Source organism: Nomascus leucogenys, chromosome 15 (genome assembly GCF_006542625.1).
Source record: "Nomascus leucogenys isolate Asia chromosome 15, Asia_NLE_v1, whole genome shotgun sequence".
In the NCBI taxonomy this organism is placed as follows: Eukaryota; Metazoa; Chordata; class Mammalia; order Primates; family Hylobatidae; genus Nomascus; species Nomascus leucogenys.
This window is the reverse complement of record NC_044395.1, coordinates 65568544-65594399: the sequence shown is the minus strand read 5'-3', so window position 1 is coordinate 65594399 and position 25856 is coordinate 65568544. Positions and strand designations below refer to the sequence as shown.

The 25856-nt window shown below is 52.3% G+C and overlaps 1 pseudogene across 1 annotated transcript in view; it reads left to right on the top strand.

The window, feature by feature from the left end:
• The first annotated feature begins 14610 nt into the window (after positions 1-14610).
• LOC115838557 overlaps positions 14611-25856 on the top strand; it is a 22850-nt pseudogene continuing 11604 nt past the window's right edge. Inside the window, exons 1-2 of the transcript XR_004033564.1 lie at positions 14611-14956; positions 15138-15517. The product of XR_004033564.1 is annotated as a BRISC and BRCA1-A complex member 2-like (transcript). The remainder of the gene's footprint in view (positions 14957-15137; positions 15518-25856) is intronic.

The following is a 25856-nucleotide window of genomic DNA, read 5'->3' as shown; positions in this document are numbered from 1 at the left end:
CTGTAGTCCCAGCTACTTGGGAGGCTGAGGCAGGAGAATGGCGTGAACCCGGGAGGCGGAGCTTGCAGTGAGCCGAGATTGTGCCACTGCGCTCCAGCCTGGGTGACAGAGCGAGACTCCATCTCAAAAAAAAAAAAAAAAAAAAAAAAAAAAAAAAAAAAAAAGATGTCCCATACTGCATACCTGCTCTTTCCAAAGAGCCAGGCTATGAATTGCCTGGTGGCAAATGGAGGCAAGTTGGGGGAAACAGGATGGTTAGAGACTGAGACACACTCTGTCCTTTAGGGATAAAAGAGGCCATGAGTAATTCCTGCTTCTAGAAAGAATGAACACTGGCTCTTTTCAAATTCTGCCAAAGAGATATCAGGCAGTGTAGCCAAAGAGATGTGCATGAGTGCTTTAGATACGAGAGCATGTTAGTGAAAAGAGGTTCTCTGTCTAACTTTATGCCTGTACCTAGAGAACGTAGGTGACTGAAAATCTATATTGATGAAGCAATATCCCTTTCTCCCAGTAACACCTTTGGAGATTATTTATCAAGCATAATATAGTGAAAAAGCCATGATCTATTTCAGAGTCTGTCACTTGTCTACTGTGAGCAAATTATTTCCTCCTTGATAATGAGCAAATTATCTCCTTGCGCCTCTTATTCTTTATTCGTAAACTAGGGATGATGGTTATTTCATGAGATCATTGTTAGTATTATATTAGAATATACAAAGGGTGCAAAAAAAAAAAAGCTTGCAAGCTCCACACATAACTTCCTCTCCAATAGGAAACTGAGAACTGGTTCAATAACCTGTCTGGATTCCTCTATGGCCAGCATGTCATACTAACCCTCCCCCACCATTCATGGTCAGAGCTTTTTTTTTCTTTTTAATAAGTTTTATTCTGGAATAATTTTAGATTTACAAAAAAGTTACAAATATAGTTTATGGAGTTTCTGAATGTCCTTCACCCATTTTCCTTAATGTTAACATCTTACGTAACCATGGTACGTTAGTCAATACGTTAGTCAAAACCAAAGGACTAATATTGGTACATCGCTATTAACTAAAGTCCACAATTTATTTGGATTTCACCTGCTTTTCCAATGTCTTTCTTCTGTTCCAGGATCCAATCCAGGATACCAAATTGCATTTAGTCATTATTTCTCCTTAGTGTCTTCTGGTCTGAGATGGAAGTTTCTCAGTTTTTCCAAGGTTTCCATGACCTTGAGAGTCTTGAAGAACACTGGCTAGGTATTTTACAGAAGATCAGAGCTTTTAATTAACCAACTTTAGCCATCACTTCCTCCTCCATTTCTAGGATGGAGAGGACAATCTAGAGTTGAAAGGCTTTGCTACAGATGTCCTTTGTTTCACTGCAGGTCCCAGTGTGTCCTGGAGATTAGAGAAGAGAAAATTTCAAAGTTCAGTCTACTCAAGTCCCTTAGTTCCTGAGACCATCCAAGTTGTTCTTCCAACCTGGAGACCAATCTCTTACCTCTATGGGCTGCAACCCAATACAGGCATTCCCATATCTATCATACATCCTATGTTCATGCATTGAAATTTCAGTCAGAAATTTCACAGGTTCTTAACAAGTTTCAGTCTCTAAAGTTAATAAGAATTTTTTAAAGGATTTGTATGTGTATTTTGCTGAAATGCTAACTTCTCTCTGATGAAATATTTTCTTTAGCTTCTCTACAGCCTGTCTCTAGAATCCTTCATTTGCCTTAAAACTAATAAATGTGGACACAGTCAGATTGCCGGTCACATCTGGGATATGAGAGAAAATTATAAATGGAAGTAGACAGGTGAAACACAAGATCAATTCTTTCTGCTCGTATGGAGACTACTGCCATTCACCAACTTCAGCCATCCCCTCATCCTCAATCTCCAACATAGGGTAGCCTACAGGTGAAAGGCTCAGTTACAGATGTCCTGGAACTCTGTAGTTCTCTCTGTTTCACTGCAGTCCCAGGGTGTTTTCTTCATTCTAAAATCTGCATTTTCAATAGTCTTTTCAGTGGTTCACAAAATTCGGGTTTCTTTATGCACTGTGCTTTACTTAGAGATTAACCAGGTACCAATTCTGTTCTCAAGTAGCTATGACCTTAAAACACAGTAAACCATGTGTAAAAACTGAACTGCTACATTACACTACACCCTAGCCGATAACAGAGAAATAAGACTTCGTGTAAGAGAGGATGGTATTGGAGACTTTGAAGATGTGTTAGCCTTAAATATATAGACATAAAAGTCTTGCCAGCATTGTAGTTAACTGGATATGAAATCAGACAGAACTTAAACTCCTTATTAGCCAAGTGGCCCCAGAATAGATACCGAGCCTCTAAAAGTATCAGTTTCCACTCTATAAAATTGAGATACTAAAACAATCTGGAGCAGTTTAAGTAAGATGTTATATATAAAACAATGGGCCTTATTTTTCACTGTTTCAGCATCTTATTATACTTTAAGTTCTGGGATACATGCGCAGAACATGCAGGTTTGTCACATAGGTATACATATGCCATGGTGGTTTGCTGCACTCATCAACCCATCATCTACATTAGGCTTTTCTCCTAATGCTATCCCTCCCCTAGCCCCTCACCCCCTGACAGGCCCTTGTATGTGATGTTTCCTTCCCTGTTTCCATGTGTTTTCCTTGTTCAACTCCCACTTATGAGTGAGAACATGCGCTGTTTGGTTTTCTGTTCCTGTGTTTGTTTGCTGAGAATGATGGTTTCCAGATTCATCCATGTCCCTGCAAAGAATATGAACTCATCCTTTTTTATGGCTGCATAGTATTCCATGGTGTATATGTGCCACATTTTCTTTATCCAGTCTATCATTGATGGGCATTTGGGTTGATTCCAAGTCTTTGCTATTGTGAACAGTGCTTCAATAAACATATGTGTGCATGTGTCTTTATAGTAGAATGATTTATAATCCTTTGAGTATATACCCAGTAATGGGATTGCTGGGTCAAACAGTATTTCTGTTTCTAGATCCTTGAGGAATCATGACACTGTCTTCCGCAATGGTTGAACTAATTTACACTCCCACCAACAATGTAAAGCATTCCTATTTCTCCACGTCCTCTCCAGCATCTGTTGTTTCCTGACTTTTTAATGATCACCATTCTAAGTGAGATGGTAACTCATTGTGGTTTTGATTTGCATTCCTCTAATGACCAGTGATGATGAGCTTTTTTTCATATGTTTGTTGGCCACATAAATGTCTTCTTTTGAGACATTTATATCCTTCTGTCTGTTCATATCCTTTGCCCACTTTTTAATGGGGTTGCTTTTTCTTGCCAATTTAAGTTCTTTGCTTATTCTGGATATTAGCCCTTTGTCAGATGGATAGATTAAAAAAATGTTCTCCCATTCTGTAGGTTGCCTGTTCACTCTGATGATAGTTTCTTTTGCTGTGCAGAAGCTCTTTAGTTTAATTAATCCCATTTGTCAATTTTGGCTTTTGTTGCCATTGCTTTGGTGTTTTAGTCATGAAGTGTTTGCTCATACCTATGTCCTGAGTGGTATTGCCCAGGTTTTCTTTTAGGGTTTTTATGGTTTTAGATCTTACCTTTAAGTCTTTACTTTACCTTGAGTTAATTTTTGTAAAAGGTGTAAGGAAGGGATCCAGTTTCGGTTTTCTGCATATAGCTAGCCAGTTTTCCCAACACCATTTATTAAATAGGGAATCCTTTTCCCTTCCCCATTGCTTGTTTTTGTCAGGTTTGTCAAAGATCAGATGGTTGTAGATGTGTGGTGGTGTTTCTGAGGCCTCTCTTTGATTCCATTAGTCTATATGTCTGTTTTGGTACCAGTACCATGCTGTTTTGGTTACAGTAGCCTTGTAATACAGTTTGAAGTCAGGTAGCATGATGTCTCCAGCTTTGTTCTTTTTGCTTAGGATTGTCTTGGTTATACAGGGTCATTTTGGTTGCATATGAACTTTAAAGTAGTTATTTTCTAATTCTATGAAGAAAGTCAAGGGTAGCTTGATGGGAATAGCATTGAATCTATAAATTACTTTGGGCAGTATGGCCATTTTCACAATATTGATTCTTCCTATCCATCAGCATGGAACATTTTTCCATTTGTTTGTGTCCTCTCTTATTTCCTCGAGCAGTGGTTTCTAGTTCTCCTTGAAGAGATCCTTCACATCCCTTGTAAGTTGTATTTCTAGGTATTTTATCATCTTTGTAGCAATTGTAAATGGAAGTTTGCTCATGATTTGGCTCTCTTTTTGTCTATTTTGGTGTATAGGAATGTTTGTGATTTTTGTACACTGATTTTGTATCCTGAGACTTTGCTGAAGTTGCTTATCAGCTTAAGGAGATTTTGGGCGGAGACGATGGGGTTTTCTAAATATACAATCATGTCATCTGCAAACAGACAATTTGACTTCCTCTCTTCCTATTCGAATATGCTTTATTTCTTTCTCTTGCATGATTGCCCTGGCCAGAACTTCCAATACTATGTTGAATAAGAGTGGTGAGAGAGGGCATCCTTGTCTTGTACTGGTTTTCAAAGGGTGTGTTTCCAGGTTTTGCCCATTCAGTATTATATTGGCTGTGGGTTTCTCATAAATAGGTCTTATTATTTTGAGATACATTCCATCAATATCTAATTTATTAAGAGTTTTTAGCATAAAGAGGTGTTAAATTTTTTCATAGGCCTTTTCTGCATCTATTGAGATAATCATGTGGTTTTGTCATTGGTTCTGAAAGAGATACAGACACGAAAAATCCTTCAAAAAATCAATGAATCCAGGATCTGTTTTTTAAAACTAACAAAATAGACTGCTAGCCAGACTAATAAACAAATGAGAGGGGGGTGGAGCCAAGATGGCCAAATAGGAACAGCTCCAGTCTACAGCTCCCAGCATGACCGATGCAGAAGATGGGTGATTTCTGCATTTTCAACTGAGGTACTGGGTTCATCTCACTGGGGAGTGTCAGAAAGTGGGTGCAGGAGAGTGGGTGCAGCACACCCAGCGTGAGCCAAAGCAGGGTGAGGCATTGACTCACCCAGGAAGCATAAGGGGTCAGGGAATTCCCTTTCCTAGTCAAAGAAAGGGGTGACAGATGGCACCTGGGAAACCAGGTCACTCCCACCCTAATACTGTGCTTTTCCAGTGGTCTTAGCAAACGGCACACCAGGAGATTATATGCCACGCCTGGCTTGGAGGGTCCTACACCCACAGAGTCTCACTCATTGCTAGCACAGCAGTCTGAGATCAAACTGCAAGGTGGCATCAAGGCGGGAGGAGGGTCGCCCACCATTGATGAGGCTTGAGTAGGTAAACAAAGCAGCCAGGAAGCTTGAACTGGGTGGAGCCCACTGCAGCTCAATGAGGCCTGTCTGCCTCTGTAGACTCCACCTCTGGGGGCAGGGCATTGCCAAACAAAATGCAGCAGAATCCTCTGCAGACTTAAATGTCCCTGTCTCACAGCTTTGAAGAGAGTAGTGGTTCTCCCAGCACGCAGCTGGAGATCTGAGAACAGACAGACTGCCTTCTCAAGTGGGTCCCTGACCCCCAAGTAGCCTAACTGGGAGGCACCCCCCAGTAGGGGCAGACTGACACCTCACATGGCTGGGTACTCCTCTGAGACAAAACTTCCAGAGGAATGATCAGGCAGCAACATTTGCTATTGACCAATATCAGCAGTTCTGCAGCCTCGGCTGCTGATACCCAGGAAAACAGGATCTGGAGTGGACCTCCAGCAAACTCCAACAGACATGCAGCTGAGGGTCCTGACTGTTACAAGGAAAACTAACAAACAGAAAGGACATCCACACCAAAACCCCATCTGTACATCACCATCATCAAAGACCAAAGGTAGATAAAACCACAAAGATGGGGACAAAACAGAGCAGAAAAACTGGAAACTCTAAAAATCAGAGTGCCTCTCCTCCTCCAAAGGAACGCAGCTCCTCACCAGCAAAAGAACAAAGATGGATGGAAAATGACTTTGACGAGTTGAGACAATAAGCCTTCAGACGATCAAACTACTCTGAGCTAAAGGAGGAAGTTTGAACACATGGCAAAGAAGTTAAAAACCTTGAAAAAAAATTAGACGAATGGCTAACTAGAATAACCCATGCAGAGAAGTCCTTAATTAAAGGACCTGATGGAGCTGAAAACCAAGGCGTGAGAACTACATGACTAATGCACAAGCCTCAGCAGCCGATTTGATCAACTGGAAGAAAGAGTATCAGTGATGGAAGATCAAATAAATGAAATGAAGTGAGAAAAAGGAATAAAAAGAAATGAACAAAGCCTCCAAGAAATAAGGGACTATGTGAAAAGACCAAATCTACATCTGATACAGGGAGAATGGAACCAAGTTGGAAAACATTCTGCAGGATATTATACAGGAGAACTTCCCCAATCTAGCAAGGCAGGCCAACATTCAAATTCAGGAAATACAAAGAATGCCACAAAGATAGTCCTTGAGAAGAGCAACTCCAAGAAACATAATTGTCAGATTCACCCAGGGTGAAATAAAGGAAAAAATCTTAAAGGCAGCCAGAGAGAAAAGTTGGGTTACCCACAAAGGGAAGCCCATCAGACTAACAGCTGATCTCTCAGCAGAAACTCTACAAGCCAGAAGAGAGTGGGGGCCAATATTCAACATTCTTAAAGAAAAGAATTTTCAACCCAGAATTTAATATCCAGCCAACCTAAGCTTCATAAGTGAATGAGAAAATCCTTTACAGATAAGCAAATGCTGAGAGATTTTGTCACCACCAGGCCTGCCCTAAAAGAGCTCCTGAAGGAAGCACTAAACATGGAAAGGAACAACCAGTACCAGCCACTGCAAAAACATGCTAAATTGTAAACACCCTCAAGGCTACGAAGAAACTGCATCAACTAACAAGCAAAATAACCAGCTAACATCATAATGACAGGATCAAATTCACACATAAAAATATTAACCTTAAATGTCAATGGGCTAAGTGCTCCAATTAAAAGACACAGACTGGCAAATTGGATACAGAGTCAAGACCCATCAGTGTGCTGCATTCAGGAAACCCATCTCACGTGCAGAGACACACATAGGCTCAAAATAAAGGGATAGAGGAAGATCTACCAAGCAAATGGAAAACAAAAAAAGGCAGGGGTTGCAATCCTAGTCTCTGATAAAACAGACTTTAAACCACCAAAAATCAAAAGAGACAAAAAAGGCCGTTACATAATAGTAAAGGGATCAATTCAATAAGAAGAGCTAACTATCCTAAATATATATGCACCCAATACAGGAGCACCCAGACTCATAAAGCAAGTCCTTAGAGACCTACAAAGAGACTTAGACTCCCACACAATAATAATGGGAGACTTTAACACCCCACTGTCAACATTAGACAGATCAATGACTTAGAAAGTTAACAAGGATATCCAGGAATTGAACTGAGCTCTGCACCAAGCGGACCTAATAGACATCTACAAAACTCTCCACCCCAAATCAACAGAATGTACATTCTTCTCAGCACCACATCATACTGATTCCAAAATTGACCACATAGTTGGAAGTAAAGCACTCCTCAGCAAATGTAAAAGAACAGAAATTATAACAAACTGTCTCTCAGACCACAGTGCAATCAAACTAGAAATCAGGATTAAGAAACTCACTCAAAACCACTCAACTACATGGAAACTGAACAACCTGCTCCTGAATGACTACTGGGCACATAACAAAATGAAGGCAGAAATAAAGATGTTCTTTGAAACCAAAGAGAACAAAGACACAACATAGCAGAATCTCTGGGACACATTCAAAGCAGTGTGTAGAGGGAAATTTATAGCACTAAATGCCCACAAGAGAAAGCAGGAAAGATCTAAAATTGACACCCTAACATCACAATTAAAAGAACTAGAGAAGCAAGAGCAAACACATTCAAAAGCTAGCAGAAGGCAAGAAATAACTAAGATCAGAGAAGAACTGAAGGAAATAGAGACACAAAAAACCCTTCAAAAAATCAATGAATCCAGGAGCTGGTTTTTTGAAAAGATCAACAAAATGGATAGACTGCTAGCAAGAATAATAAAGAAAAGGGAGAAGAATCAAACAGATGCAATAAAAAATGATAAAGGGGATATGACCAGCGATCCCACAGAAATACAAATTACCATCAGAGAATACTATAAACACCTCTATGCAAATAAACTAGAAAATCTAGAAGAAATGGATAAATTCCTGGACACATACACCCTCCCAAGACTAAACCAGGAAGAAATTGAATCTCTGAATAGACCAATAACAGGCTATGAAATTGAGGCAATAATTAATAGCTTACCAACCAAAAAAAGTCCAGGACCAGATGGATTCACAGCCAAATTCTACCAGAGGTACAAGGAGGAGCTGGTACCATTCCTTCTGAAACTATTCCAATGAATAGAAAAAGAGGGAATCCTCCCTGACTGATTTGATGAGGCCAGCCTCATCCTGATACCAAAGCCTGGTGGAGACACAACAAAAAAGGAGAATTTTAGACCAATATCCCTGATGAACATTGATACAAAAATCCTCAATAAAATACTGGCAAACTGAATCCAGCAGCACATCAAAAAGCTTATCCACCGTGATCAAGTAGGCTTCATCCCAGGGATGCAAGGCTGGTTCAACATATGCAAATCAATAAATGTAATCCAGCATATAAACAGAATCAACAACAAAAACCCTATGATTATCTCAATAGATGCAGAAAAGTCTTTTGACAAAATTCAACAAAGCTTCATGCTAAAAAGCCTCAATAAATTAGGTATTGATGGGAAGTATCTCAATATAATAAGAACTACCTATGACAAACCCACAGCCAATATCATACTGAATGGGCAAAAAACGGAAGCATTCCCTTTGAAAACTGGCACAAGACAGGGATGCCCTCTCTCACCACTCTTATTCAACATAGTGTTGGAAGTTCTGGCCAGGGCAAAAAGGCAGAAGGAAATAAAGGGTATTCAATTAGGAAAAGAGGAAGTCAAATTGTCCCTGTTTGCAGATGACATGATTGTATATCTAGAAAACCCCATCATCTCAGACCAAAATCTCCTTAAGCTGATAGGCAACTTCAGCAAAGTCTCAGTACACAAAATCAATGTGCAAAAATCACAAGCATTCTTATATACCAACAACAGACAAACAGAGAGCCAAATCATGAGTGAACTCCCATTCACAATTGTTTCAAAGAGAATAAAATACCTAGGAATCCAACTTACAAGGGATGTGAAGGACCTCTTCAAGGAGAACTACAAACCACTGCTCAATGAAATAAAAGAGGATACAAACAAATGGGAGAACATTCCATGCTCATGGGTAGGAAGAATCAATATCATGAAAATGGCCATACTGCCCAAGGTAATTTATAGATTCAATGCCATCCCCAGCAAGCTACCAATGACTTTCTTCACAGAATTGGAAAAAACTGCTTTAAAGTTCATATAGAACCAGAAAAGAGCCTGCATTGCCAAGTCAATCCTAAGCCAAAAGAACAAAGCTGGAGGCATCATGCTACCTGACTTCAAACTATACTATAAGGCTACAGTAACCAAAAATCATGGTACTGGTACCAAAACAGAGATATAGACCAATGGAACAGAACAGAGCCCTCAGAAATAATGCCACATATCTACAACCATCTGATCTTTGACAAACCTGACAAAAACAAGCAATGGGGAAAGGATTCCCTATTTAATAAATGATGCTGGGAAAACTGGCTAGCCATATGTAGAAAGCTGAAACTGGATCCCTTCCTTACATCTTATACAAAAATTAATTCAAGATGGATTAAAGACTTATATGTTAGACCTAAAACCATAAAAACCCTAGAACAAAACCTAGGCAATACCATTCAGGACATTGGCATGGGCAAGGACTTCATGTCTAAAACACCAAAAGCAATGGCAACAAAAGCCAAAATTGACAAATGGGATCTAGTGAAACTAAAGAGCTTCTGCACAGCAAAACAAACTACCATCAGAGTGAACAAGCAACCTACACAATGGGAGAAAATTTTTGTAATCTACTCATCTGACAAACGGCTAATATCCACAATCTACAATGAACTCAAACAAATTTACAAGAAAAAAGCAAACAACCCCATCAAAAAGTGGGTGAAGGATATGAACAGACACTTCTCAGAAGAAGACATTTATGGAGCCAAAAGACATATGAAAAAATGCTCATCATCACTGGCCATCAGAGAAATGCAAATCAAAACCACAATGAGATACCATCTGACACCAGTTAGAATGGCGGTCATTAAAAAATCAGGAAACAACAGGTGCTGGAGAGGATGTGGAGAAACAGGAACACTTTTACACTGTTGGTGGGACTGTAAACTAGTTCAACCATTGTGGAAGTCAGTGTGGCGATTCCTCAGGGATCTAGAACTAGAAATACCATTTGACCCAGCAATCCCATTACTGGATATATACCCAAAGGATTATAAATCATGCTGCTATAAAGACACATGCACACGTATGTTTATTGTGGCACCATTCACAATAGCAAAGACTTGGAACCAAGCCAAATGTCCAACAATGACAGACTGGATAAAGAAAATGTGGCACATATACACCATGGAATACTATGCAGCCATAAAAAATGATGGGTTCATGTCCTTTGTAGGGACATGGATGAAGCTGGAAAACCATCATTCTCAGCAAACTATCGCAAGGACAAAAACCCAAACACCACATGTTCTCACTCATAGGTGGGAATTGAACAGTGAGAACACATGGACACAGGAAGGGGAGCATCACACACTGGGGCCTGTTGTGGGGTGGGGGGAGGGGGGAGGGATAGCTTTTGGAGATATACCTAATGTTAAATGATGAGTTACTGGGTGCAGCACACCAACATGGCACATGTATACATATGTAACTAACCTGCATATTGTGCACATGTAACCTAAAACTTAAAGTATAATTAAAAAGAGAGAATTAAATAGATCCAATAAAAAAATAAAGGGGATATCACCACTGATCCCAAAGAAATACAAACTACCATCAGAGAATATTAATGTGTGATGGGTTATGTTTACTGATTTGTGTATGTTGAACCAACCTTGCATCCCAGGGATGCAGCCAACCTGATCATGGTGGATGAGCTTTTTGATGTGCTGCTGCATTTGGTTTATGAGTATTTTACTGAGGATTTTCTCATTGATGTTTATCAGGGGTATTGGCCTGAAATTCTTTTTTTGTTGTTTCTCTGCCAGGTTTTGGTATCAGGATGATGCTGGCCTCGTAAAATGAGTTAGGGAGGAGTTTCCCTTTTTCCATTGTTTGGAATAGTTTCAGAAGGAATGGTACCAGCTCCTCTTTGTACCTCTGGTATAATTCAGCTGTGACTCCATCTGGTCCTGGGCTTTTTTTGGTTGGTAGGCCACTAATTACTGCCTCAATTTCAGAACTTGTTATTGGTCTATTCAGGGATTCGACTTCTTCCTGGTTTAGTCTTGAGATGGTGTATGTGTCCAGGAATTTATCCATTTCTTCTAGATTTTCTAGTTTATTTGCATAGCGGTGTTTACGATATTCTCTGGTACTAGTTTGTATTTGCCCCTTAATCATTTTTTATTGCATCTGTTTGATTCTTCTCTCTTTTCTTCTTTATTAGTCTGGCTAGTGGTCTATTTTGTTAATCTTTTCAAAATACCAGCTCCTGGACTCACTGATTTTTTTTTAAGGGTTTTTCATGTCTCTGTCTCCTTCAGTTCTTCTCTGATCTTAGTTATTTCTTGTCTTCTGCTAGCTCTTGAATTTGTTTGCTCTTGCTTCTCTAGTTCTTTTCAATGTGATGTTAAGGTGTTGATTTTAGATCTTTTCTGCTTTCGTCTGTGGGCATTTAGTGCTGTAAATTTGCCTCAAACACTGCTTTAGCTGTGTCCCAGAGATTCTGGTACTTTGTGTCTTTGTTCACATTGGTTTCAAACAACTTATTTATTCCAGACTTAATTTCATTATTTACCCAGTAGTCATTCAGGAGCAGTTTGTTCAGTGTCCATGTACTTGGGTGGTTTTGAGTGAGTTTCTTAACCCTGAGTACTAATTTGACTGCACTGTGGTCTGAGAGACTGTTATGATTTCCATTCTTTTGCATTTCCTGAGGAATGTTTTACTTCCAATTATGTGGTAAATTTTAGAATAAGTGCAATCAATGTGGTGCCGGGAAGAATGTATATTCTGTGATTTGGGGTGGAGAGTTCTGTAGATGTCTATTAGGTCTGCTTGGTCCAGAGCTGAGTTCAAGTCCTGAATATCCTTGTTGATTTCCTGTCTCTTTGATCTGTCTAATATTGACAGTGGGGTGTTAAACTCTCCCACTATCATTGTGTGGGAGTCTAAGTCTTTTTGTAGGTCTCTAAGAACTTGCTTTATGAATCTGGGTGCTCCTGTATTGGGTGCATATATATTTACGATAGCTCTTTTTGTTGCATTGATGCCTTTACCATTATGTAATGCCCTTCTTTTTCTTTTTTGTTCTTTGTTGGTTTAAAGTCTGTTTTGTCAGAGACTAGGATTGCACCCTCTGCTTTTTTTTATTTTTTGCTTTCTATTTCCTTGGTAAATATTCCTCCATCCCTTTATTTTGAGCCTATGTGTGTCACTGCACATGAGATGGGTCTCCTGAATACAGCACACCGATGGTTCTTGACTCTTTATCCAATTTGTCAGTCTGTGTCTTTTAATTGGGGCATTTAGCTTGTTTACATTTAAGGTTAATATTGATCTGTGTGAATTTGATCCCATCATTATGATGCTAGCTGGGTATTTTGCCTGTTAGTTGATGCAATTTCTTCATAGTGTCAATGGTCTTTACAATTTGGTATGTTTTTGCAGTGGCTGGTACAGGCTTTTCCTTTTCATATTTAGAGCTTCCTTCAGGAGCTCTTGTAAGGCAGGCCTGGTGGTGACAAAAATCTCTCAGCATTTGCTTGTCTATAAAGGATTGTATTTCTTCTTCACTTCTTAAGTTTAGTTTGGCTGGATATGAAATTCTGGGTTGAAAATTCTTTTAAGAATGTTGATATTGCACCCACTCTCTTCTGGCTTGTAGGGTTTCTGCAGAGAGATCTGCCGTTAGTCTGTTGGGCTTCCCTTTGTGGACAGACACTTCTCTCTGGCTGCCCTTCACATTTTTTCCTTCATTTCAACCTTGGCGAATCTGATGATTGTGTCTTAAGGTTGCTCTTCTTGATGAGTATCTTTGTGGTGTTCTCTGTATTTCCTGAATTTGAATGTTGGCCTGTCTTGCTAGGTTGGGGAAGTTCTCCTGGATAGTATCATGAAGAGTGTTTTCCAACTTGGTTCCATTCTCCCTATCACTTTCAGGTAAACCAATCAAATGGAGGTTTGGTCTTTTCACATAGTCCATATTTCTTGGAGGCTTTGCTCGTTCCTTTTCATTCTTTTTTCTCTAACCTTGTCTTGATGCTTTACTTCATTAAGTTGATCTTCAATCTCCGATATCCTTTCTTCCTCTTGATCAATTTGGCTATTGATACTTGTGTATGCTTCATAAAGTTCTCATGCTGTGTTTTTCACTTCCATCAGGTCATTTATGTTCTTCTCTAAACTGGTTATTCTAGTTAGCAATTCCTCTAACCTTTTTTCAAGTTTCTTAGCTTCCTTGCATTGGATTAGAACATGCTCCTTTAGCACAGAGGAGTTTGTTATTACCCACCTTCTGAAGCCTACTTCTGTCAATTCATCAAACTCATTCTCCATCCAGTTTTGTTCCTTTGCTGGCGAGGAGTTGTGATTCTTTGCAGGAGAAGAGGCGTGCTGTTTTTTGGAATTTTCAGCCTTTTTGCACTGGTTTTTCCTCATCTTCGTGGATTTATCTACCTTTGGTCTTTGATGTTGGTGACCTTTGGGTGGGGTTTTTGTGTGGACATCATTTTTGTTGATGTTGACACTATTGCTTTCTGTTTGTTAGTTTTCCTTCTAACAGGCCCCTCTGCTGCAGGTCTGCTGGAGGTCCACTCCAGACCCTGTTTGCCTGAGTATCACCATTAGAGGCTGCAGAACAGCAAAGATTGCTGCCTGTTCCTTCCTCTGGAAGCTTTGTCCCAGAGGGGCACCCACCAGATGCTAACCAGAGCTCTGTATGAGGTGTCTGTTGACCCCTCCTGGGAAGTGTCTCCCAGTCTAGAGGCACAGGGGTCAGGGACCCACTTGACGAGGCAGTTTGTGCCTTATCTGAGTTCAAGCACTGTCCTGGGAGATCTGCTGCTCTCTTCAGAGCTGGCAGGCAAGAACATTTAAGGCTGTTGAAGCTGTGCTCACAGCCGCCCCTTCCCCCAGGTGCTCTCTTCCAGGGAGATGGAAGTTTTAGCTATAAGCCCCTGACTGGGGCTACTGCCTTTCTTTCAAGATGTCATGCCCTGAGAGGAGGAATCTAGAGAGGCAGTCCGGCTACAGCGGGTTTGCGGAGCTATGATGGGCTCCGCCCAATTCGAACTTCCCAGCAGCTTTGTTTACACTGTGAGGGGAAAACTGCCTACTCAAGCCTCAGTAATGGCAGACGCCCCTCCCCCCACCAAGCTCAAGCATCCCAGGTCAATTTCAGATTGCTGCCCTGGCAGCAAGAATTTCAAGCCCATGGCGGGTACCTGTACCCCACGTAGTCGCCGGTTACCGATCGGACTAAGTTCCAGAAACGAGATAAAGTAATAATAGGTACTGTGGGGAAAAAACACAGAAGAACAATTCTGTAATATAGTGGTGATTTACAAGTGAAGTTAAAATGTCCCCAGAAGTGGCCTTGAACCGAATATCTCCAATGCTCTCCCCTTTCATATATAGTGTGGTCCGGAATGGAAAAGTGGGACTGGATGCTACAAACTGTTTGAGGATAACTGACTTGAAATCTGGCTGCACATCATTGACTCCTGGGCCCAACTGTGACCGATTTAAACTGCACATACCATATGCTGGAGAGACATTAAAATGTAGAAATGACATCCTGAGCCCCTGCAGGAGGACTCAATTCAAGGCCACCAGAGAGGTTGTCATTGAGTTTAAATTCCTGGGAGAGAGGATCTGATTGGCAGCTTGGGCCAAGTGACCACTTGTGATCAAGTTATATGGCCAGGATTTCTGGGTCATGTATTATCAACCTGATTAGTAGAGGGGATATCATTTTCAATGCCCAATACCCAGAACTGCCTCCCGATTTTATCTTTGGGGAAGATGCTGAATTCCTGCCAGACCCCTCAGCTTTGCAGAATCTTGCCTCCTGGAATCCTTCAAATCCTGAATGTCTCTTACTTGTGGTGAAGGAACTTGTGCAACAATATCACCAATTCCAATGTAGCTGACTCTGGGAGAGCTCCCGCCTCATGTTTGAATACCAGACATTACTGGAAGAGCCACAGTATGGAGAGAACATGGAAATTTATGCTGGGAAAAAAAACAACTGGACTGGTGAATTTTCAGCTCGTTTCCTTTTGAAGTTGCCAGTGGATTTCAGCAATATCCCCACGTACCTTCTCAAGGTTCATGCAAAAAGAGTAAAACAACAAAGACCAAAAAGGAGAAACTCTTGTATAACACAAAGCAACAGCCAAAAAAACAAAAACAGAAACCTACCAGCACACCAGAAACAATCCAGAATACCCTTCCTTCCTTCCTTCCTTCCTTCCTTCCTTCCTTCCTTCCTTCCTTCCTTCCTTCCTTTCTTTTTTTCCATCCGTGGCCCAGGCCGCATGTAATCTACTCGGCTCACTGCTGCCCCGCACCGCAGACTGCCTGGGACTGCCAGCGCTCGCCAGCCTGCTTTTCCTCCATAGGCTGCAGGCGCGGTTTCGCCATGTTGGACACACTGCTCTCCGGCTCCTGACCCCGAGTGCTCTGCCCGCCTTGGCCTCCCAAAGTGCTGGGACTGCGGGCGGAGTCTCGCTCACTCGGTGCTCCCTGTGGCCCTGGCTGGAGTGCGGTGGTGTGGTCTTGGCTCGCGGCAGCCTCCGCCTCCAAGCCGCCTGCCTTGGCCTACCAGGTTGCTGGGATTGCAGGCCCTGCCTGGCCGCCGCCCCAGATGGGAGGTGAGGAGCGCCTCTGCCCGGGCACCCATCATCTGGGAGGAGAGGAGCGCCTCTGCCCGGCCACCCATCGTCTGGGAGGTGAGGAGCGCCTCTGCCAGGCCACCCATTGTCTCGGAAGTGAGGAGCACCACTGCCTGGCCGCCCTGTCTGGGAAGAAGTGAGGAGTGCCTCTGCCCGGCCAACCCGTCTGGGAGGTGAGGAGCGACTCTGCCCGGCCACCCCGTCTGGGAAGAAGTGGGGAGCGCCTCTGCCCGGCCACCCCATCCGGGAAGAAGTGAGGAGCGCCTCTTCCCGGCCGCCCAGTCTCGGAAGAAGTGAGGAGTGCTTCTGCCCCGCCACCTCATCTGGGAAGTGAGGAGCGCCTCTGCCAGGCCACCCATCATCTGGGAAGTCAGGAGCGCCTCTGCCCGGCCACCCATCGTCTGGGAAGTGAGAAGCACCTCTGCCGGGCCGCCCCATATGGGAAGTGAGGAGCGCCTCTGCCCGGCCACCCATCGTCTGGGAAGTCAGGAGCACCTCTGCCCGGCCGCCCCGTCTGTTAAGTGGGGAGAGCCTCTGCCCGGCCGCCCCGTCCGGGAAGTGAGAAGCACCTCTGCCCGGCCACCCATCGTCTGGGAAGTGAGGGGTGCTTCTGCCCGGCCAGCCATCGTCTGGGAAGTGAGGAGCGCCTCTGCCCGGCCATCCATCATCTGGGAAGTGAGGAGCGCCTCTGCCCGGCCACCCATCGTCTGGGAAGTGAGAAGCGCCTCTGCCCGGCCACCCATCGTCTGGGAAGTGGGGAGCGCCTCTGCCAGGCCGCCCCATCTGGGAAGTGAGGAGCGCCTCTGCCCGGCCACCCATCATCTGGGAAGTGAGGAGCGCCTCTGCCCGGCCGCCACGTCCGGGAAGAAGTGAGGAGCACCTCTGCCCGGCCGCCCGGTCCGGGAAGAAGTGAGGAGCGCCTCTGCCCGGCCGCCGCGTCTGAGAAGAAGTGAGGAGCGCCTCTGCCCGGCCGCCGCATCCGGGAAGAAGTGAGGAGCGCCTCTGCCTGGCCGCCCCGTCTGAGAAGTGAGGAGCGCCTCTGCCCAGCCGCCCCGTCCGGGAAGAAGTGAGGAGCGCCTCTGCCTGGCCGCCCCGTCTGGGAAGAAGTGAGGAGCGCCTCTGCCCGGCCGCCCCGTCCGAGAAGAAGTGAGGAGCGCCTCTGCCGAGCCGCCCCGTCTGGGAAGAAGTGAGGAGTGCCTCTGCCCGGCCACCCAGTCCGGGAAGAAGTGAGGAGCGCCTCTGCCCGGCCACCCATCATCTGGGAGGTGAGGAGCGCCTCTGCCAGGCCACCCATCGTCTGGGAGGTGAGGAGCGCCTCTGCCAGGCCACCCATCGTCTGGGAAGTAAGGAGCGCCTCTGCCTGGCCGCACTGTCGGGGAAGAAGTGAGGAGAGCCTCTGCCCGGCCACCCCGTCTGGGAGGTGAGGAGTGACTCTGCCTGGCCGCCCCATCTGGGAAAAACTGGGGAACGCCTCTGCCCGGCCGCCCCATCCGGGAAAAAGTGAGGAGTGCCGCTGACCGGCCACCTCGTCTGGGAAGTGAGGAGCGCCTCTGCCAGGCCACCCATCATCTGGGAAGTGAGGAGCGCCTCTGCCCGGCCACCCATCGTCTGGGAAGTAAGGAGCGCCTCTGCCCGGCCACCCATCGTCTGGGAAGAGAGGAGAGCCTCTGACCGGCCACCCATCGTCTGGGAAGTGAGGAGCGCCTCTGCCCAGCCACTCATCATCTGGGAAGTGGGGAGTGCCTCTGCCTGGCCGCCCCGTCTAGGAAGTGAGGAGCACCTCTGCCCGGCCACCCATCGTCTGGGAAGTGAGGAGCGCCTCTGCACGGCCGCCCCTTCCGGGAAGAAGTGAGGAACGCCTCTGCCCGGCGGCCCCGTCCGGGAAGAAGTGAGGAGCGCCTCTGCCCGGCCGCCCCGTCCGGGAAGAAGTGAGGAGCGCCTCTGCCCGGCCGCCCCGTCCGGGAAGAAGTGAGGAGCGCCTCTGCCCGGCCGCCCGGTCTGGGAAGTGAGGAGTGCCTCTGCCCGGCTGCCACATCTGGGAAGAAGTGAGGAGAGCCTCTGCCGGCCGCCCCGTCCGGGAAGAAGTGTGGAGCGCCTCTGCCCGACCGCCCCGTCTGGGAAGAAGTGAGGAGCGCCTCTGCCCGGCCACCTCGTCTGGGAAGTGAGGAACACCTCTGCCCGGCCGCCCCGTCCGAGAAGAAGTGAGGAGCGCCTCTGCCTGGCCGCCCCGTCTGGGAAGAAGTGAGGAGCGCCTCTGCCCGGCCACCCCGTCCGAAAAAAAGTGAGGAGCGCCTCTGCCCTGCCGCCCCGTCTGGGAAGTGAGGAGCGCCTCTGCCCAGCCACCCATCATCTGGGAGGTGAGGAGCGCCTCTGCCCGGCCACCCATCGTCTGGGAGGTGAGGAGCGCCTCTGCCGGGCCACCCATCACCTGGGAAGTGAGGAGCGCCTCTGCCTGGCCGCCCTGTCTGGGAAGAAGTGAGGAGCGCCTCTGCCCGGCCACCTCGTCTGGGAAGTGAGGAGCGCCTCTGCCAGGCCACCCATCATCTAGGAAGTGAGGACCGCCTCTGCCCGGCCACCCATCGTCTGGGAAGGGAGGAGCGCCTCTGCCCGGCCGCCCCATCTGGGAAGTGAGGAGCACCTCTGCCCGGCCACCCATTGTCTGGGAAGTGAGGAGCACCTCTGCCCGGCCGCCCCGTCTCGGAAGTGGGGAGCGCCTCTGCCCGGCCGCCCCATCCGGGAAGAAGTGAGGAGCGCCTCTGCCCAGCCACCCCATTCGGGAAGAAGTGAGGAGCGCCACTGCCAGGCCACCCATCAACTGGGAGTTGAGGAGCGCCTCTGCCCGGCCACCCATCGTCTGGGAAGTGAGGAGCGCCTCTGCCCGGCCACCCATCGTCTGGGAAGTGAGAAGCGCCTCTGCCCGGCCGCCCTGTCCCGGAAGAAGTGAGGAGCGCCTGTGAACGGCCGCAACTTCCGAGAAGTGAGGAGAGCCTCTGCTCGGCTGCCCCGTCTGGGAAGAAGTGAGGAGCGCCTCTGCCTGGCCGCCCCATCTGGGTAGAAGTGAGGAGCGCCTCTGCCAGGCCACCCATCATCTGGGAAGTGAGGAGCGCCTCTGCCCGGCCACCCATCGTCTGGGAAGTGACGAGCACCTCTGCCCAGCCGCCCCGTCTGGGAAGTGGGGAGCGCCTCTGCCTGGCCGCCCCGTCTGGGAAGTGAGGAGCGCCTCTGCCCGGCCCCCCATCGTCTGGGAAGTGAGGGGCACCTCTGCCCGGCCACCCATCGTCTGGGAAGTGAGGAGCGCCTCTGCCCGGCCACCCATCGTCTGGGAAGTGAGGAGCGCCCCTCCCGGCCAACTATCGTACGGGAAGTGAGGAGCGCCTCTCCCCGGCCACCCATCGTCTGGGAAGTGGGGAGCGCCTCTGCCTGGCCGCCCTGTCTGGGAAGAAGTGAGGAGCGCCTCTGCCCGGCCACCCCATCTGGGAGGTGAGGAGTGACTCTGCCCGGCTGCCCCGTCTGGGAAGAAGTGGGAGCGCCTCTGCCCGGCCACCTCATCTGGGAAGTGAGGAGCGCCTCTGCCAGGCCACCCATCATCTGGGAAGTCAGGAGCGTCTCTGCCCAGCCGCCCCGTCTGGGAAGTGAGGAGCGCCTCTGCCGGGCCACCCATCATCTGGGAGGTGAGGAGCGCCTCTGCCCGGCCACCCTCGTCTGGGAGGTGAGGAGCGCCTCTGCCTGGCCGCCCTGTCTGGGAAGAAGTGAGGAGCGCCTCTGCCCGGCCACCCCGTCTGGGAGGTGAGGAGTGACTCTGCCCGGCCGCCCCATCTGGGAAGAAGTGGGGAGCGCCTCTGCCCGGCCGCCCCGTCTGGGAAGAAGTGAGTAGCGCCTCTGCCCGGCCACCTCGTCTGGGAAGTGAGGAGCGCCTCTGCCAGGCCACCCATCATCTGGGAATTCAGGAGCGCCTCTGCCCGGCCACCCATCGTATGGGCAGTGAGGAGCGCCTCTGCCCGGCCGCCCCGTCTGGGAAGTGAGGAGCGCCTCTGCCCGGCCACCCATCATCTGGGAGGTGAGGAGCGCCTCTGCCCGGCCACCCATAGTCTGGGAGGTGAGGAGCGCCTCTGCCGGGCCACCCCTCATCTGGGAAGTGAGGAGCGCCTCTGCCTGGCCGCCCTGTCTGGGAAGAAGTGAGGAATGCCTCTGCCTGGCCAACCTGTCTGGGAGGTGAGGAGTGACTCTGCCCGGCCGCCCCGTCTGGGAAGAAGTGGGGAGCGCCTCTGCCCGGCCGCCCTGTCTGGGAAGAAGTGAGTAGCGCCTCTGCCCGGCCACCTCGTCTGGGAAGTGAGGAGCGCCTCTGCCAGGCCACCCATCATCTGGGAATTCAGGAGCGCATCTGCCCGGCACCCATCGTCTGGGCAGTGAGGAGCGCCTCTTCCCGGCCGCCCCGTCTGGGAAGTGAGGAAGGCCTCTGCCCGGCCACCCATCGTCTGGGAAGTGAGGAGCACCTCTGCCCGGCCGCCCCGTCTGGGAAGTGGGGAGCGCTTCTGCCTGGCTGCCCCGTCTGGGAAGTGAGGAGCGCCTCTGCCCGGCCACCCATCGTCTGGGAGTGAGGAGCGCCTCTGCCCGGCCGCCCCGTCCGGGAAGAAGCGAGGAGCACCTGTGCCCGGCCTCCCCTTCCGAGAACAAGTGAGGAGCGCCTCTGCCCAGCCGCCCCGTCCGGGAAGAAGTGAGGAGCGCCTCTGCCCGGCCGCCCCGTCTGGGAAGAAGTGTGGAGCGCCTCTGCCCGGCCGCCCCGTCCGAGAAGAAGTGAGGAGCGCCTCTGCCGAGCCGCCCCATCTGGGAAGAAGTGAGGAGCGCCTCTGCCCAGCCACCCAGTCCAGGAAGAAGTGAGGAGCGCCTCTGCCCGGCCACCCATCATCTGGGAGGTGAGGAGCGCCTCTGCCCGGCCACCCATCGTCTGGGAGGTGAGGAGCGCCTCTGCCAGGCCACCCATCGTCTGGGAAGTAAGGAGCGCCTCTGCCTGGCCGCACTGTCTGGGAAGAAGTGAGGAGCGCCTTGCCCGGCCACCCCGTCTGGGAGGTGAGGAGTGACTCTGCCTGGCCGCCCCATCTGGGAAAAACTGGGGAACGCCTCTGCCCGGCCGCCCCATCCGGGAAAAAGTGAGGAGCGCCGCTGCCCGGCCACCTCATCTGGGAAGTGAGGAGCGCCTCTGCCAGGCCACCCATCATCTGGGAAGTGAGGAGCGCCTCTGCCCGGCCACCCATCGTCTGGGAAGTAAGGAGCGCCTCTGCCCGGCCACCCATCGTCTGGGAAGAGAGGAGAGCCTCTGCCCGGCCACCCATCGTCTGGGAAGTGAGGAGCGCCTCTGCCCGCCACTCTCATCTGGGAAGTGGGAGCGCCTCTGCCTGGCCGCCCCGTCTGGGAAGTGAGGAGCACCTCTGCCCGGCCACCCATCGTCTGGGAAGTGAGGAGCGCCTCTGCACGGCCGCCCCGTCCGGGAAGAAGTGAGGAGCGCCTCTGCCCGGCGCCTCGTCGGGAAGAAGTGAGGAGCGCCTCTGCCCGGCCGCCCCGTCCGGGAAGAAGTGAGGAGCGCCTCTGCCCGGCCACCCCGTCCGGAAAGTGAGGAGCGCCTCTGCCCGGCCGCCCCGTCTGGGAAGAAGTGAGGAGCGCCTCTGCCCGGCCGCCCCCGATCTCTGGGAAGAAGTGAGGAGCGCCTCTGCCCGGCCGCCCTCGTCTGGGAAGAAGTGAGGAGCGCCTCTGCCCGGCCACCCCGTCTGGGAAGAGTGAGGAGCGCCTCTGCCCGGCCCCCCGTCTGGGAAGAAGTGAGGAGCGCCTCTGCCCGGCCACCTCGTCTGGGAAGTGGAGGAGCGCCTCTGCCCGGCCGCCCTCGTCTGGGAAGTGAGGAGCGCCTCTGCCCGGCCACCCCGTCTGGGAAGAGTGAGGAGCGCCTCTGCCCGGCCGCCCCGTCTGGGAAGATGAGGAGCGCCTCTGCCCGGCCGCCCATCCGGGAAGAAGTGAGGAGCGCCTCTGCCCGGCCGCCCCGTCCGGAAGATGGGAGCGCTCTGCCGCCCCCGTCGGGAAGAAGTGAGGAGCGCCTCTGCCCGGCCACCCGTCGGGAGTGAGGAGGCCTGCCCGGCATCCGTCGGGAGAGTGAGGAGCGCCTCTGCCCGGCCGCCCCGTCTGGGAAGTGAGGAGCGCCTCTGCCGGATCATCTGGGAAGTGAGGAGCGCCTCTGCCCGGCCACCCATCTCTGGGAAAAGTGAGGAGCGCCTCTGCCGGCCACCTCGTCTGGAGTAGAGGTGCCCCCGGCCGCCCACTCGGGGTGGGGCCTTGCGGGCCGCCACCGGGGGGGGGGGGGGGGGCCCCCGTCTGGGAAGAAGTGAGGAGGCCCGCCCACCTCTGGGGGGGGGGCCCGCCCCCATCCCTCATCTGGGGGGGGGGGGCGCCGGCGCCGTCTGGGAAGAAGTGAGTAGCGCCTCTGCCCGGCCACCTCGTCTGGAAGTGAGGAGGCGCCTCTGCCAGGCCACCCATCATCTGGGAAGTGGAGCGCCTCTGCCCGGCCCCCCATCGTCTGGGCCAGGTGAGGAGCGCCTCTCCCGGCCGCCCCGTCTGGGGAAGTGGGAGCGCCTCTGCCGGCCACCCATCCTGGAGTGAGGAGCGCCTCTGCCGGCCCCCCATCATGGGAAGTGAGGAGCCCTGTGCCCGGCCCCCTTCGGAACAGGGGGCGCACTGCCCGGCCACCCGTCTGGGAGTTGAGGAGGCCTCTTGCCCGGCCACCCTCTGGGAAGTGGGAGGCCTCTGCCCGGCCCCCCGTCTGGGAAGTGGGAGCCTCTGCCAGAGCTTGGCCCGTCTGGGAAGGGAGGAGCGCCTCTGGCCCGCCCCCCGTCCGGGAAGGAAGCGAGGAGCCCTCTGCCCGGCCACCCTTCCTGGAGGAGGAGCGCCTCTGCCCGGCCCCCGTCTGGGAAGTAGGAGCGCCTCTGCCGGCCCCTGTCGGAAGAAGTGAGGAGCCCTGCCCGGGCCCCGTCTGGACGTGAGGAGGGCTCTGCCGGCCGCCCCATCGGGAAGAAGTGGGGACGCCCTCTGCCCGGCCCGCCCCATCCTGGGAAGAAGTGAGGGAGCGCCTCTGCCCCGGCCAGCCCCGTTGGGAAGTGAGGAGGCCTCTGCCGGCCCCCATCATCTGGGGAAGTGAGGAGCGCCTCTGCCGGCCACCCCGTCTGGGAAGTGAGGAGCGCTCTGCCGCCTCTGCCCGGCCGCCCCGTCTGGGGAAGTGAGGAGCGCCTCTGCCCGCCCGCCCGTCTGGGAGAAGTGAGGAGCGCCTCTGCCCGGCCCCCCATCGTCTGGGGAAGTGAGGAGCGCCTCTGCCCGGCCGCCCCTCTGGGAAGTGAGGAGCGCCTCTGCCCGGCCACCCCGTCTGGGAAGAAGTGAGGAGCGCCTCTGCCCGGCCACCCGTCTGGGAGTGAGGAGGCCTCTGCCCGGCCGCCCCGTCTGGGAAGTGAGGAGCGCCTCTGCCCGGCCACCTGTCTGGGAGAGTGAGGAGCGCCCTGCCCGGCCACCCCGTCTGGGAAGTGAGGAGCGCCTCTGCCGGCCCCCATCTGGGAAAGGGCCCGCCCCCCCAATCCTGGGAGTGAGGAGCGCCTCTGCCCGGCCGCCCCGTCCGGGGAAGTAAGTGAGGAGCGCCTCTGCCCGGCCGCCCCTCCTGCTGGGAAGTGAGGAGCGCCTCTGCCCGGCCCCCATCGTCCGGGAAGTGAGGAGCGCCTCTGCCCCGGCCCCATCCGAGAAGTGAGGAGCGCCTCTGCCCGCCCCCCTCTGGAGCAAGTGAGGAGCGCCTCTGCCCGGCCGCCCCCTACGTCTGGAAAGTGAGGGGAGCCCTCTGCCCGGCCCCCGTCGGGGAAGTGAGGGGAAGCGCCTCTGCCCGGCCCCCCGTCTGGGGAAGTGAGGAGCGCCTCTGCGGCCGCCCCGTCTGGGAAGGTGAGGAGCGCCCTCTGCCGCCACCCATCTCGGAGGTGAGGAGGCCTCTGCCGGCCACCCTCGTCTGGGAGAGTGGAGGAGCGCCTCTGCCCGGCCACCTCGTCTGGGAAGTGGGAGGCCTCTGCCTGGCCGCCGTCTGGGAAGAAGTGAGGAGCGCCTCTGCCCGGCCACCCGTCTGGAGAAGTGAGGAGCGCCTCTGCCCGGCCCCTCTGGGAAATGAGGAGCGCCTCTGCCCGGCCGCCCCTCCGGGAAGTGAGGAGCGCCGCTGCCCGGCCCCCTCATCGGGAAGTGAGGAGCGCCTCTGCCCGCCCCCCGTCGGGAAGTGAGGAGCCCTCTGCCCGGCCCCCCGTCTGGGAAGTGGGAGCGCCCTGCCCGGCCACCCCGTCTGGGAAGGGGAGCGCCTCTGCCGGCCGCCCCGTCGGGAAGAGGAGCGCCCTCTGCCCGCCCCCCTCCGGGAAGTGAGGAGCGCCTCTGCCCGGCCCCCTCGCGGGAAGTGGAGGAGCCGCCTCTGCCCCCGCCACCGCGTCTGGAAGTGGGAGCGCCTCTGCCTGGGCCGCCCTCTGAAGTGAGGACCCTCTGCCGCCCCCGTCGGGAAGAAGTGTGGAGCGCCTGCCGCCGCCCCGTTGGAAGTAGACCCCCTGCCGCCGCCCCTCCGGGAAGAGTGAGGAGCGCCTCTGCCAGCCACCCCATCATCTGGGAAGTCAGGAGCGGCCTCTGCCCGCGCCCTCGGGAAAATGAGAGCGCCTCTGCCGCACCTCCTGGGAAGTGAGGAGCGCCTCTGCCCGGCCCCATCTCTGGGAAGTGAGGAGCGCCTCTGCCGGCCCCCATCGTCTGGGAGTGAGGAGCGCCTCTGCCCGGCCACCCCGTCTGGAAGTGAGGAGCGCCTCTGCCTGGCCGCCTGTCGGAAAGAAGTGAGGAGCACCTCTGCCCGGCCCCCCGTCGGGAAGGTGGGGAGCGCTTGCCGGCCCCCATCGGGGAAGTGAGGAGCCGCCTCTGCCCCGGCCACCCATCGTCTGGGAAGTGAGGAGCGCTCTGCCCGGCCCCGTCTGGGAAGAGGGGCCTTGCCGGCCCCCGTCCGGAAGAGGGAGGCCTCTGCCCGGCCGCCCCGTCTGGGAAGTGGGAGCGCCTCTGCCCGCCCCCGTCTGGGAAGTGGGAGCGCCTCTGCCGGCACCATCGTCTGGGAAGGAGGGCGCCTCTGCCCGGCCACCCCATGTCTGGGAGAGTGAGGAGCGCCTCTGCCCGGCCCCCCGTCCGGGAAGAAGTGAGGGAAGCGCCTCTGCCCGGCCAGCCCCAGTCTGGGAAGAAGTGAGGAGCGCCTCTGCCAGCCGCCCCTCGGGGAAGTGGGAGCGCCTCTGCCTGGCCGCCCACTGGGAAGAAGTGAGGAGCGCCTCTGCCCGGCCACCCCGTTCTGGGAAGTGGGAGCGCCTCTGCCGGCCCCTCTGGGAAAAGCGCCGCCGCCCCTCCGGGAAGTGAGGAGCGCCTCTGCCCGGCCCCGTCGGGAAGGAGGAGCCTCTGCCGCCCCTTGGGGAAGTGAGGAGCGCCTCTGCCGGCCCCCCGTCCGGAAGTGAGGAGCGCCTCTGCCCGCGCCCCGTCTGGGAAGTGAGGAGCGCCTCTGCCCGGCCGCCCCGTCTGGGAAGTGAGGAGCGCCTCTGCCCGGCCCCCTCGGGAAGTGAGGAGGCCCGGCGCCCTCTGGGGCCCCTGCCGCCCTCCGGAAGAAGTGAGGAGCGCCTCTGCCCGGCCCCCCGTCTGGGAAGTGAGGAGCGCCTCTGCCCGGCCCCCGTCTGGGAAGTGAGGAGCGCCTCTGCCCGGCCCCCCGTCTGGGAAGTGAGGA